Source organism: Corvus moneduloides, chromosome 2 (genome assembly GCF_009650955.1).
Source record: "Corvus moneduloides isolate bCorMon1 chromosome 2, bCorMon1.pri, whole genome shotgun sequence".
Classification (NCBI taxonomy): Eukaryota; Metazoa; Chordata; class Aves; order Passeriformes; family Corvidae; genus Corvus; species Corvus moneduloides.
The window spans coordinates 39,071,045-39,084,542 of record NC_045477.1 but is presented as its reverse complement, the minus strand read 5'-3'; positions in this window follow the sequence as shown (position 1 = coordinate 39,084,542).

Genomic DNA, 13,498 nt, shown 5'->3' with positions numbered 1-13,498 from the left:
TGACTGTTTTCAAAATAGTGGAGACGGAAAGGAGATTACAGAGCAGTACCTCGGAGTCAAGAAAAGGTAGCATTTTCCCACCCAAGAAGTGAGATGTGATCCTCTGTCCTGCCAACAACTTAAAAAATCCTGGATGCCAATAGGGCGCAAGTCCCTTTTATAATACAATTTCCAAGCAAAAAAACCTCCCAAGTGCTACCATCCCACAAGTACTTTGCAGACAAGGTAGGATTAGTCCATACTGAAAATTATGAAGTGGTACAATGAGTGATTAAAGTGCCTGCCCAAGGTCAGAGAAGGAGTCTCTAAAAGGCTAAAAATAGACTGTACTGTATGGCTATCATTCCTCTACTCAGGGATGACTTCTGGAAGTATCAAGACAAGGAAATACATCAACAGCTCTTGGTGTGGTGATATCAGCCAGGGCAGACAGAAGCAGGCTGGACAGGCTGGGGAACAACAGGAAATGTAGTAAGTGGGTTTGGGTTTGGTCCAGGCAGATGACTTGTCACCCAGCCCTAAAAGAAAGAGTTAGTCATGTTCAGGAAAGGTGATGGAAAGGAAAGCACAGACATAAAATTTCATTTTCCTGGATGTAAAAAGGCTCCTGGAAAATCAAGAACTGAAGCTGAACCTTAGCTGTTAGGTGCTTTTCTGATCTCAGACTTGCAATTACCTGCGCAGCAGAAGAAAATATTTTCACAAGCATGGTAAGCCCTGCTACTCAGGCAAACCTAGGCCAGACAATGACTTTAAACACCCCACTCCAAGGCTGACATGCATTACCCCAGTATGGGCATGGTCCCAGTCCAACAAAAAGGCAGCATGAGGTGTCTCTAGATGTGCATGACAGCGGCCACCAGCACGCTGAACAGATCAATGATTTCCACCTGGAAACATCCTGCCTCTGTCCTGGACCTGCGAATCAACCTCTTACCTCAAAGTGGCGCCTCTGTCTCATCAGGTGTATAGCCCCAAGTTTTCTTCTGAGTCTCAAAGGCTTTTTATGGGCTTTTGGGAAACTCTGAGGAGTTCTTTCCTTTCAGGTGTGAGGCTGGGGTCTGTCTGCCAATTTAACTCTGCATTTACCAGCCAACAGATAAACCTGACTCATCCTGAAGAGCAGGAGCTTCAGGTTGTCGCTTCCCATGAGGAACATCTGTTGAAAGCCAGCATGGAGTTCCACTCCTCTGCTCCCAGTTCGATTTTCTGTCCAAGCGAGGTGCCTTTCCCGTTTCTATCTAATTTAAGATAGCTGTTGTGACCCTTGAACACAGAGCTGCATATTTTTTTCTCTTGCTAACATCACTATTTCTAAAGAGACTAGTGCCACCATCATGCTGTGGCACTCACCATGCTGAAAAGATAAAGACAAAAGGACTGCTCTGCCCTGGGAAGATTACATTCCCAGCCAAGGCAGCAAGAAAGAGGACTCAAACACAATGAGATGGAGTTGGCCAGGGGTTTTGATGACTCGGTGCTGCAGTAGCTTATCTGCTATCGTAGGCATCACAGGGAGTGATGCCTATAGGGACTGATGTCAAAAGGAGTATTAAGATCAGATCCCAAACAGCCCTAAGGTCATTGACGTGAGCAGAAGGGCTCTGGAAAAATACACGTTGAGTTGGCAATGGGCAGCATGAGCTGGTGGTGGCAGCATGAACTGTGGCAGCAGTGTGGCCTCGTGGGAGCTGGGGCTGCCTTTTCCAAACCCGTCAAGGGTGACAGTGCAATAAGCTGAGCAGCCCCAACAGTGCAGACAAGAACCTGATGTTTCAGGTGATGGAGCAGAGGGAGCCCAGGGAGGATGCAGAGTGATGTGGCTAAAGGGACACATGAAAAAAGTGATCATAGAATCACCAAGTTAGAAGTGACACACAAGGATCATCAAGTCCAACTCCTGGGCCTGCAAAGGATGCTCCAAGAGTCACACCATGTGCCTGAGAGCATTTTCCAAACACTTCTTGAACTCTGCCAGGCTGGTGCTGTGACCACTTCCCTGGGGAGCTTGTTCCAGTGCCCAGCCACCCTCTGGATGAAGAGCCTTTTCCTGATATCCAACCTAAACCTCCCCTGACACAACTTCAGGCCATTCCCTTGGGTTCTGTCACTGGTCACCAGAGAAGAGATCAGTGGCTGCCTCTCCACTTCCCCTCATGAGGAAGCGGATCACTCAGTGGCAGGCAGAGGTGTGTGGGAGACAAGAAAGGCTGTAGACAACAAACTGTATAGACACAGGGTTTGCAAGTCATGACAGAGGTAAAGTGTGTTGGGGAAAATCAAGAGAGGTTGGAGACAAGGAAGGGCAAGAAAAGAGGTAAGGATCCAGAAAATAGTATTGACCAGAAGGAAAAGGAAGATACTGCACAAAAACTAGAGTGGAGAAGGATCTGCATTCTTGAAAATCTGGGGTGCTAAGAAAAGGTTAAGAAGGAAAACAAATGGAAATAGTTGAGAGGAAACCCAGGAGGCAGGTTGTGACAGGTCAAGTGAGAAGATGAGAGAAATCTGAGGAAGGTCTCTTGTGATAAGAAAATGAGGAGAAAATATTAGGAGGAAGAGGGGGAAAGGAGAATGAAACGTTTACATCCATCTTCATTGACCTGACATAGACGAGCAGTCTTCCTGTTCTCCAAGGGTCTCAAGCACCAACAACCTCTCAAAAGGAAGAATACCTCCCTGCAAAATGAACCTGAAAAGCATGCAGCATCCAAACTCTCTAGACATTAAGAAGCTGCCAGGCTTGTCTGTCTGCTTTCCCATACTGTTTCTCCAGCCCTGTCTCTGTTCACATGGCTGACACTGGATTTGCTACAAATAGAAAATCTATCTCCTCACATGCTTGACCCCTCTACTCTAGTCTTTCAAAACATTCTTGACTCCAAATATTTTTCTAGGCTGGATCTCCAGTCTCCTATCATGGCCTCTGTGAGACTCTAATGTTGTATGTGACTGTCCATTTCTTCTGAGAAGAAAAGGAAGAAGAGAGTGTCTCCAAGGGCAAGCAGTCTCATGAGAGAGACACCATTTGTTTCAGTAGACATACCAAGCTTGGACTGGGAGCACAACAGTGCCAGCCAACATGCCATGGCATGTCAGAGAGCACATCTGCCTCCTCACTGCCCCATGGGGAAACAGTCTCTTTTTAAAATTAGTTTAAAAACTTGCTCTGGGAAGGGAGCCCAGTGCTGAGCAACAGAGAAAAGCAAGAGTGAAACAATCTTCCTATTATAACTAAGAGATTCAAGGGCTAGGGGAGGGGGTGGGCAGAAGGACAACAAACTCTTCAGGGAAGAGCTTAAAAACACATTTTTGGGATTTTGATTCCCACCTAAAACAAGGTTTTGATGCCAATCTCTGCTGCCTTTTGTCCTCACACTTTCCCCACGGTGTCCCTGGTGCTGGTGAGGAAGGGCCCTCCACTGGTAGTGCTGCTTTGTTGCTCACCTCTGTCATGATGCTCACAAGCAAGGGTGGACTAGTGAGAGGCCACGAACTGCCTCAGAATGCCAGGGATGCTGATCTGACTGCTCTGCTTCTTTACTTGCATTTTCTCCTATCCAGGCTCACAGTGTCCACCCACAGCAGACAGTGGATGCCCTGAAGTGGTGGCACAGCTGAAATCAGAAGAGAAAAAGACCATGAAGTTTTAAACAAAAAACTGCAGAGGAGGTTGTCCACGGTGCACAGTCAGAGGAAAAGGGTGACAACTGGGAACAGTAAAGCACCCAAACTGCTCTATGGATGGTAACACCATTAGGACAGAGACATACTCTCATTTTGTACAAAAGCTTGCACAGTGGGAGTCTGACAGACACCTTGTAAACCATGAAGTATAAATACATTGCATAAATACTGAATAAAATTAATAAAATCCAAAGACTGCTTCCTTTGGCACTTTATCACAGTCTTCATACCCAAGAGATCTCTGTTAATCTTCAGACTGTTCAAAGCACAATGACAATTCCATGCTAGACAGCAAAAGTAGGATAGCTTTAGATTAGCAGTATAAGGCAATATTTTTAATAGTGCAAATGATTCTCTGTCAAAATGAGCTATTTAGAGATGTGCTGAAAGCTCCAGTATTTCCGTTCTTTAAATTAGGAGGTGCTTCTTAATCTTACAACAACTACAAAAAAAGAGTTCATGTTTCAACTGTAATGGTCTTTGTTTTACGGATTGTCAATTAGTCAGAGCCACAACAGTTCTTACCCACCTTAAATCTGTTTTGGACAGGGAAGTTATCCACTTACATGCTTTTCTTCTAGGTATTAATATTGATTTTTTTACTATTTGTTTTGTTTTATATTTTCAGAAGTGTAGTGTGATTCAGTGAATGCTGAGAGCTTGCCGTGCTACATGCTGCCCAAAACAAGGCGTGAGACAGCTCCTGACAGTCTGCATTGACAAAAGACTGGTGAGTGGGAACAAAATTAGAGGTACAGGCTTGTTAGGCTTGCATCATCTCAGAAGAGGGAAGGAGAAAGCCATAACCCTTGAGAAAGCTAAACCTGCTGGCAAGATCCAGAAGCTCTAATCAAGTGGCAAGATAGCAGCCACACCCAGGACTGCCTGTCTCCAGAAACACCACTGTGTTTTGGAACCAACGAGTAGTAGGAGGAGTGAGATGTTCTGCATTAAAGGTTTGGCCAGGCCTGATAGATGGATATGAGGCTCCAGCTGCTCCCTAGCTCCAGCACCCTCTGTGCCACTCAGATCAGCAGTGGAGATGCCCCTATGGAGCCCAGTCATCCCAACAGCCATAGCAGAGAGGCAGGCACCACAAGGCTGTGACTTGCACCACACTACACAGCAAGGTGAGGATGAGATGACATCCTCCAGATGTGCCTCTGCCTCTGCACCAGCTTTAAAATGAACCCAGGATGTCCATAGCTGGTCAGACAAACCTCAGGCAGGATCTAATGTACTCCTGCCCCCACAGAGACTTAGCCCATGAAAAATAAATTACGTTGGCTGTGTGAGAGAGTAGTGAGCAGCTCTTTCTCCATTCTCATTTCAGGCCTTGACTTGTTACGGAAATACATATTGCAACTGCTGCTAGGCGTAAACGTAATATCATATTTTCCACATATGTTCTTCTTGGCCAGTACTGCCTGGGGAAAAATTCAGATGTGAAAAACATGATCACCAGTCTTAGGATCCTGTCACTACCATGAGTATAGGGCTCTGATTCTGCCCTTAGAGTTCACAGAATAGCATCGGTGCATGACAACCAGGACAAGGTATTTCCTCTAAAATAAAAAAGCAGCAGTGCCTTTAGTCACATCAACAGCAGGGTGGAAGGAAGTACTGGCCTCAAATTAGACCTCTAAACAAACAGGTGGCTGTTGGGATTCCAGGTTAAATTACAAGTGCAAAACCCCTGATGAAAGGTAACTTTGTCTCTCTCTCTTAAGCTCAGTTCAGCACCTAGAAGATTGAGGTTTAGATCTTATCTCCATCAGGAGGCAGAAGAGGTTTGACCTCACACCTGTAAGAGCCAGAGACAGGAGTCACTGTCCTCCTGCCCTGGGCTGCTTGCCATTGAATTTTGCATAAATAGTCAGAAGGAGAATCACCTTCTGCCCTTTAGTTCTGTAGTGAAAGCACAAGAGGAAGAGTCTCACAGTCCAGCTTGGACCACTCTGCTTACAGTCCCTCTGAGCAGCAGCCCCTGTGCCTGTGCCATGACATGGTGTTCTCAATCTCCTCTGCACAGCAGCCAAAGGAACCAGAACTCTCTTGAGTGCACCCCCGCCTTCCAACCTCCCTCCAGCACTAGGCCTGCATAACCACTCCCGTGTTCCTAACTGATCATCCTTACACCTGATGGGACGTGCTTTGAAGTCTAACAAGCACGGACTACAGAGTTCATAGCTGGTAAAGACTGCAGGAGCTGGAGTTGCTGGAGTAGCTGGAGTAGGCAGGCTCCAGCACAAAGAAAGCTTGAAGGGAGGGAGAGATGTAAATAGTGCAGCACATTCATCACACGCCAAACATTCCTATGAAAGCCCTACCCCCACAGGCACCAGCTCTATCTGTCTTCCCTCCACAGCTGCTCATGAACTGCTGTGCTCTAGTGGGTGGGACTCCCCACCAGTGGGGTGCAGGATCTTGCACAGGACCAGGAATCCTTCCTCTACTCCTGCTTAATTTTTTACCTCCAAGGACAGCAAAGCCAAGTTATTAGGGGCACAGTAAGATAGTATTGGATAGGAGCAATGAGGTCAAGCTGCTCAATGTGCATGTTTTTGCAGGGACAGACGTGAGATGTGGCTGCTTTCACCATGCTCAGGGCAGGCAACTGGACAAGAAGATCAGGAAAAGGGAGGGAAATGCAATTACTAATCCTCAATAGCAATGATGCAGAAACAGGCAAGGTCTTGCTAACATGAGGCACGTCTGCAGAGGCATTTGCAGCACACACACCTTGGTGTGCCCCAAGTCTTCAGGGGAGCATGCACTGCCCTGTTCAAAAGGCCTCCTGCTTACACCCACAGTGGAGCTCCATGTTCAGCTGAAGGAACTGGGCACCAGAAATCCTGAACCAACCAATTCTGCTAATTGGGTTTTGATACTCCTAACCAGCACTAACCACTTAAACTTCAACTGAACCCCTCCTTTCTTCCTGCACAAATCACAAAACAGAGATCAAAACCCAGGAAGGGAACAAATTTTGCCAGGCCAGTGTCATCTATAAGTGGCTTCAGCCAGGGTTACTGATCTCGTAGGAGAAGCCTCATTAGTCTGGGTCCCACAACAGGACCCAGTTTACAAGTCTTGCTCAAACAGAGGTGACAGTTCTCATGGGAAAATTAAATGTCAAAGCCCTGTGGGCTTTGTAATATAGGAAATCAAATTTCAGAGCCTGCATTTAAATGGGACATTACATCTACAAGTTGCAGAGGAAAAGCCTTTGGTCCATTATTCGTAGTTTTATAAAAAGGGAAATGCATAAGACTTGGGGAGAGGGGGTGACTTTGTCAAGATCCCCTGGCTAGTGGCAGTGCTAGGAAGAAAATACCTGTTTTCTGAGTGCCAGCCCTCTGCACTGAGAGTTTGAAAAAGTCTCCCTTGAGAACTCAGCAGCTAAAATACTGTGAATTTTCAATCAAGAACTGAAAGGAAAACAACCTGGTTGAGCCCACTTACGGGGATTTCACTGCTTTTCAAGCTCTTGTTCTTTGTTTCCATCTGAATCAGGATAAACTGACTTCTGCCCACATCTGAAAGACACAATGCAGCTGGTTAAAACTATTCCAAAGCCAGAGTGGCCTCATTACTGGGCAAAGCCTTTGCACAGTGTGCTAGTTCAGTAAATAAAGGATAACTAAGGATAACTAAAGGTTATCACAGTGGTTAAGAGAATTCACTGCAGGCTGATACCAGCTTAGGTAGGAATATGTTACATTCATGTGGCATCTTTGGAGGCAGTGGAAATTGATCCTATGGCTAACCTTCTTTTCAATTGTTTTGAGGACTGCACTACTGAGATGTTGCTGGAAAGAAACCTGAATTATGTTTTAAATTGTTCAGGATGACATATAGCTGTTCCACTTTTCTTATAAACTCTTCCTTGCGTTCCTGGTTTGGAGACTGGAGATAAATAAGGAGATTCTGTGCTTCCACACTGGCTTCTCTATACCTTAGAGCCCTGTTTACAAAAAGTACTTATCTGCATCTTGAAGCTTTCAGTAATTGAAATTTTAAATCCAGAAGGACCTCATCTAACTTAACCTCATCTTTGGAACATAACTACTTACGTAGTTTTATGTTGTAAACTCCACATCTTCTGCTTGCCTTTGTAAATTACTAATGAAATATAGAGCAGGATTTTCTGGGATTGCCCAAGCAAGGGAGTGAATCATCTCCCAGAGGAACCTGTCATTGCCCACTGAACAGAAAAAGGGCCCTAGAGATTTGCCTAGACTAGATACCTCGCTTACCTGGAGCCGTATGAGAGTAATCCTAAAGTTAAGGGAGAGATGCACATAAACTGAGGACTGATTCAGACAGAAAACATTGATAAAGCATTAAAACATTAAAAAACTTACAGAGAAATATGTGTACCTGCTCCTGATGTTATTGCTAAAAGTTATATCTCTTAAAGAGACAAGGTCATCTCCACTCCACCCTGCCTAACAAACTCACTTGTGGAATACTTCACTGGTTTCTTTATTCCACATCTACACAAAGAGGGAGGTAAAGTGAGCAGATCAAAAGCCAGAGTCCCTGTGGTACATGGACAGCCAGCCCTTCCTTCCGTATAACACTGGTTTTTAAAATCTGGGCACTGTACTACTGAGACTCCTCCCAGCCAGACTGAGTCATTGTCAGCCAGCATTAAGGAAAAGATAAAATTAGCTTAGCTATTAGAAATGTTTGGTTAATAAATAAAACAGTAGGACAGTTTTGCTTAACAGTGGATGCAACCATAGACAGAGGTATGTCATGGCTGCTTGCCTGGATGTAAATAGTGCATGGCTAAAATTATTTGCTTTGTCCAAGCTCAAAAAAATCTCTTCAGTAGAAACAAGAGAGCTTCCATGGAGCTGAGTATGCATCCAAGACTGTGAGTCCAGAAAGCATTAGCTGTGTGTGTCTTGGGGCGCCACTCCTTCCTGCAGCACCCTCCCTTCCCCAAGTCCCTGAGTGCCTTTTGGCTGACATCACGTCTCACGTTGGAAAAGCACTGGGATCTCAGCAGAGAGCTGCGTGTGTGGGGAAGCAGACAGAGGAAGACACAATAAACAGAAGATGTATTCAAAACCAGTATGTTGGACCTGCAGCACTGGTCTGGCTCGTTTAATGGCTGGCTGAGAAGCCACAGTCTGCGGTGTCTGATGAAGGTCACCACTGCCTCGGGGAGGATCCAGATCAGGTCCTCATCCTGTGTCTTTTCTTCCAGGGAATTCCTTCTCATTCCTGGGATTTTCCCTCTGTGGTGAATAGGTCACAATGTGTCTCTGTTGCCACAAAGCAGGAGTTTGCAGCTGCAAAATACACCCTGGACTGGAGTACTGAAGGCACAAAAATCCCAGCAGCCCAGGGAATGGAATGGAACGGAGCACAGAAGCAGAAAGCTGGAGAGACGGTGCAGTGGGAGGTGTCAGGGCAGAGGTTACAGGCTGGAATGACTTTGTGAGCAAAGAGAAGCAGCAGTAAATGGTATTTACTGTCCCATGGCAGGCAGCAGGGAAGGTGTGACGGAGAGCAAAGAAAACAAGATGGCCTCATCGGAAAGCAGCCCCTGCTGACTCACCGGCTGAGTCACAGCCTTGCCCAGCTTCTACTCTTTTTCCAATCAAGGAAACAGCAACTTCCCACAAACTTATTTTAAGGCTGGTTCGGATGCTGAGCATTCCTGCACCAAGTTTCTAGTCTTGACAATCCCCTGTGCCCTTCCATATCTGTTTCCCAGCAGGAGGCACAATCCTTCAAAGCACACAGTGTCCTGAGGTAGGAAACAGTGCTATGGTGCTGTGGCCTCTCCAAAGCAGAAACAGGATTTTCAATTTACTGCTGATCAGCCATGCAAGCTGTGCCTCAGATGGCCAAAGACAGGCTCTCACGAGAATGGAGAGGCAAGGGGAAGATTCAAGCTGGGAGGTTTCCATTCTGGCACTGAACCTGTGCACTGCTGGGGAAAATGCTCACCTTCAGACCACTGCTTTGAAAGAGAAGATTGCTCATCCTCCTACTGTACTTTAAGGGTGGGAAGAAGATAGCCTACAGTGGGAGACACAAAAACTCAGGAATTACAACTTCTTCAACTAAATTCCTTTCTGGATTCAGAAAAAATCAGTGAAAATCAACAGGTAAGAGTAATGCTATAGATGGAAGAAAGGGAAACCAAAAGCCAAAGAATACACATCAGAAGATGTCAAGAACAGAAAAATTACACAGGAAACAGGAAAAATCCCTACACTGGCAAGGCTAAAAGGGAGTTTTTAAAGTCCATTAGGAACATAAGCAATCTTCATAACACTACAGGCCAAGAATTAGATGAGAAAAACATTAACAAGGCTCCAAACAGGCATAAGATTTTTATAAATGTTTTTGTTCTCTTTCAGGACACGATATCTTTTGCAGTCTTGCCACGATCTCAGAGAAGGACCAGCACTTTGGTGAGACCTACATCCTAAAGCACTGGGATAACCAAAGAACCGCCCCAAACTGGGCCAAGAGACACTTCAGAGGTAGAGTCAGAGAAGTGGGTGTTTGCTTTATTCGGCACCAGGTGCGTGGGGGATCGCTCCTCCAAACACACACACACACACACACGGCACAGTATTATGGGTAAAATTCATGAATAGTCATCACATTCCTTGGGATAGGAGTGGTTATACAAATTAGTTCTTGGAAGTCATTAGTATCATTAGCATATGTGTCACACATGCATGATGTGTCCCGGTGTGACCAGTGAGGAAGGCTCAGCGGTTTCTGTGTTGTTTTCAAGTAAATTCTTGTTCCTCTTATCTTGACAAGATTAAGATGAATCCTGCTTCTTAGGTTTTGTGATGAACATTTGCTGTCTCTTAATAGTTAACTGTGCTTACATGAGTTAAGTATTGATCAGCCTTATCAATCTCCTGGTGTGTTCCACAAGCAGCTACAAAATTGCACTGAGAATGTCTACAGGTACCAGAAACAGTAGCTAAGAGGCTCTGCCAGTGACACCAGCAAAGGATTTATTTTTAAGACCGATGTCTGTAACACAACCAAGTATGTTTATGTGTTGCAGCTCAAAGACTACGTGGCATTTTCTAATCCAGAAAATGACAACCTTGAGAAGGATTCAAGAGTCACCACGGACATGTACCTGGATTCAAGCCCCCAGTGCTGTGGTGTGGGTAAAAAGGCCGGTGTGATCCTCAGATAAACAATCACATAGAAAGCTGTGGGAGGGAAGCGACTGTATCTCCCTAGTTTGCATTGATTGAGCTGATGCTGAAACAATTCTTATATTTTTGTTGTTGATAAATTGGATAGAGTGCAAGAAAAAGTCCTCAAATAATTGATGTGAGGAAGAAAGCAATCCTAAGGTTAGAAGAGCCCAGGCTGCTTACTTTATTCAAAGGCAGCAGCAAAACTAGATTACAAAGTATAAATACCTAGTGAGAACACGGGCTTTTAAAATTATCACAGAAAGGCACAAAAGGCACCCGTGGTTGGAAACAAAGACAACTGATATTAAAAATAAGGTGCAGTTTTATACTGTGAGTATAACTAATCACTGGAGGAAATGAACAAGGGAAGTGGTGACTTCTTCTGTTTCTCATGTTTTCCATGCAGTACACAGTACCTTTCTAAGAGTTGCCACAGCCAAATTGCTCAGCAAAGATTGGAGCAGCCATGGGAAGGGGAAAGATCTGGGGTTCTGTTATTGCCTGCTTGTTTACACTATCTGATGGCATTTTAATGCATAATCCAGGAACACAGGAATTCACACCTTTACCACTGAACTTGACTGGTGTCTCCTTCTACATCCCTGCTCTTTGGTGGAAGTTTAATCCCTCCCCTTATACTTGCCTAGTCAAAAACACAGGGAGAATGTCCCTAAATGTCAAAGCCTGCCTGGTGGGGCAATAATTCTCCATATGCAGGGTGAGCCCTGCATGGGAAAGAGCTCTGTGATGTGACCCAGAGGGACTGAGAAGTTGATGGTGATAATGATGAGAGCGGACATGCTCTGAGAATAATTACTGAACGAAGGCTCTCTGAGCACTTGAGCTGGGGAATAGACCAGCTATCATTGTTAGGGCCTGGAGACAATATGGTGCTAAACTTCTTGCTCCTAAACTAAATCCAAACAAGTTTAAGATTGGGAAAACCTCTTATCTTAATGTTTAGAAATCTTTAAACCCAAAAGTTGTGGACCTGTGAAGGTTAAGTGCCTCTGCAACAAAACTAAGTAGGTATTTTTAGGAATCATGACTCAGGCACCTCCACTTCACCAATATCCTTCTTTAGTGCTCAAATCTTCTAAGGAAATCAAGCCCTTGACCATAAAACACATCTTCACAATGATACACACAATCTGGGGGAAGGGAAGTTCCCCGGGGAACAATTTTGGCCAAAGACATAAAGCCATTCCTTTACTATTTGAAGAGTCTTTTAATCTGTTCAGAGCAGGGACTGTGCTAGTTTTTAACACACAGTGGAATGCTTGCCTTTTCCTCTAACCCAAGAGCAGGAGAGGTCCTTTCATTTATTGAGGTCTTTAATCAAGGCTTGATACCTTCTGCCAGATGGATATTAAAACTGAACATTAGGCACTGCCTTCAGGACATGTTACTGAGCAAAACATAACATTCTGCTCCACCACGACAGTCAAATTATCATAATCAGCTAATTATAATCATAATCATAATTAGCATAGTCAGTGCCTCTTGATTTAAAGTCCACAGATTTATAATCTAGGAATAACACCCACCATCACAGAATGATGCATTCAATTCGGGCTGTTGTGATGTGGAGCCCAACAACACCAAATTCCTTAAGCCAAATTTCTCTGCAAGGTTTGATCTTGAGTTTAAAGTGCCTATAGTGGAAGAAATCGTAAACCCATTTCACAGGGCGCCAATAGAGGCTTGAAGATGAGAAAACACACTGCTGGATACTTGGTTACTGACAGGTAACTTGGGATATGACACAGTAATTACTGCTACTATTTACCCAACTTCAGAGTGAAGCTTAAGTTGCTTAAAATAATTGGTTTCTTTCTATACTAAAGGCCACTTCTTCCAAGTGCTTTCTCTGATGGCTCGTTGACGCAAAGGGTGCAATTTCCATCGTTGCTGTAGCAGCCTGGATAGCAATATCTGTGGGACCTCTTGTGGGCTCTCTTCTAAACTGCATGTTGGGTGTCGAGTACTCAGGAAAATGTTTCCCTGTTAATTTGTAGCTATATCAGAGACCCTTTAGCTTCACGTGCCTTGGTGTGGATTCGCAGAACCTTGATAATAAAGTGCACCTAAAAGGAACGATAAGCACAGGAAGGAGCTGCCAGTGTAAGAGGGGGAATTTAATTCCTTAGTGATGGTCGTTCGTGCTTTGGCTTCTTTACACAGACAGCAGTGACTATAGAATCATAGAACAGTTTGGGACGGAAAGGACCTTAAACATAATCCTGTCATGAGCAGGGACACCTTCCACTAGATCAAGTTGCTCAAAGCCCCGTCCAGCCTGGCTTTGGACACTCCAAGGATGGGGCATCCTCAGTTTCTCTGTGCAACCTGTTCCAGCGCCTCAACACCGCCACAGTAAAAAATGTCTTCCTTCTGTCCAGTCTAAATCTATTGTATAAACATCTACACCATGTAAAGCAGTTCTTTGCAAGGAGAGCAGGGACAAGTCAAACATTGCTACCTTACAGTCAGACTTAGGCCGATGTTCCTAATACTCCCTTTTCCTCCGTCTGCCACTGTTTCTATCCTCCCCTATTATCTCCACAAGGCTCCCTGCCCTCCCTGCCTAACCCCGTCCCTCCTTGCCC